Below are 1,110 nucleotides of genomic sequence, written 5' to 3'. Positions count from 1 at the left end.
TTTTTTTTTTTTTTTACTTTCTGACACCGTTTCTGGTAAAAAAAAAAATTTATTTAGAAATTATTACATTTTAGTCTAAGAGTGTGATTTTAATCAAGAAGAATCTTATTTTAGTGATCTACAAGTGGAACAACAGAGGAGTGCTTTTAATAAATGTGATAACGGCTTGCCGTAGCTACTTCGCATAAACTTCTTCGTAGCTGTAGCATCGTTTGTCCTTTAACACATTCTCCTGTTATTTTATTTCTTCATTAAAATCTATGTCCTGTTGCCATGGAGATCCGTCAAATCGATGCTCCACTGATAATGGCTTTTCATACTTGTGCACGTGCTAAACTCTGACTTCAATTCAGGAGCTGTGTCCTCTGAAGGCCAGATTCGTAGATTACGTCATAGCGCTGGACCAAGGTCTGTTATTTAAAGACTCATTATGCAGCCTGGAAATGCGTCCTTTTTATTCCTGATGTAAAAGGGGGGTCCAGCCTATCCTTTGTAGTCTTGGGTATCCCAGGATTCATTGCGAGAACCAGCCAGCAGGCTGCTCCATGCTTAGAGGAAAAAGGTACTTGGCGCCGAACGGTGGTGAATATTGGAAGTTCAGTTTAACATAATACAAGTGAATAGCTGTCTGAAATTAAAATAGTTTTATAAAGGGTTGGGATGTGTGGTGGGCAAAGTTTGATTTATTTAAAGGTCTTATGTGTAAATAGGTTTTGCTGTAATTTAAGGACAGATTCCAATTTATCTGCAGTTAGGAGACTATAAATCTGATTTTATTTTTGCACAATTTGCTTAAATATTTCAACGTAAGAATTTGCAGCCAAAACCGATCTGACATTTGATATTTTCACAGACTTTGAAAGACCCAGTCCAGATTGACCGCATCCTTGGAGGATGCAGCCAATGAAATCAAAACTCAGCATCTGAGTGGACCCGTTTGGAGTCGAGTTAAATTCATAGCAGCTGAGAGCAATAAAGCTTCAGGCTGCTTTATTCCAGGAGAGCTGAAGGAAAAAAACAAAACTTCAGCGTGTCAGAAACTGTGGTACTGTGTAGCCCTGCTCATGGTTCCAAGCACTCATTACGTCTTACAGTACCTGAAATCAGGAA

This window comes from Cyprinodon variegatus, unplaced genomic scaffold, assembly GCF_000732505.1.
Source record: "Cyprinodon variegatus isolate N-32 unplaced genomic scaffold, C_variegatus-1.0 Scaffold114, whole genome shotgun sequence".
Taxonomy (NCBI): Eukaryota; Metazoa; Chordata; class Actinopteri; order Cyprinodontiformes; family Cyprinodontidae; genus Cyprinodon; species Cyprinodon variegatus.
This window is presented reverse-complemented; position numbering follows the sequence as displayed.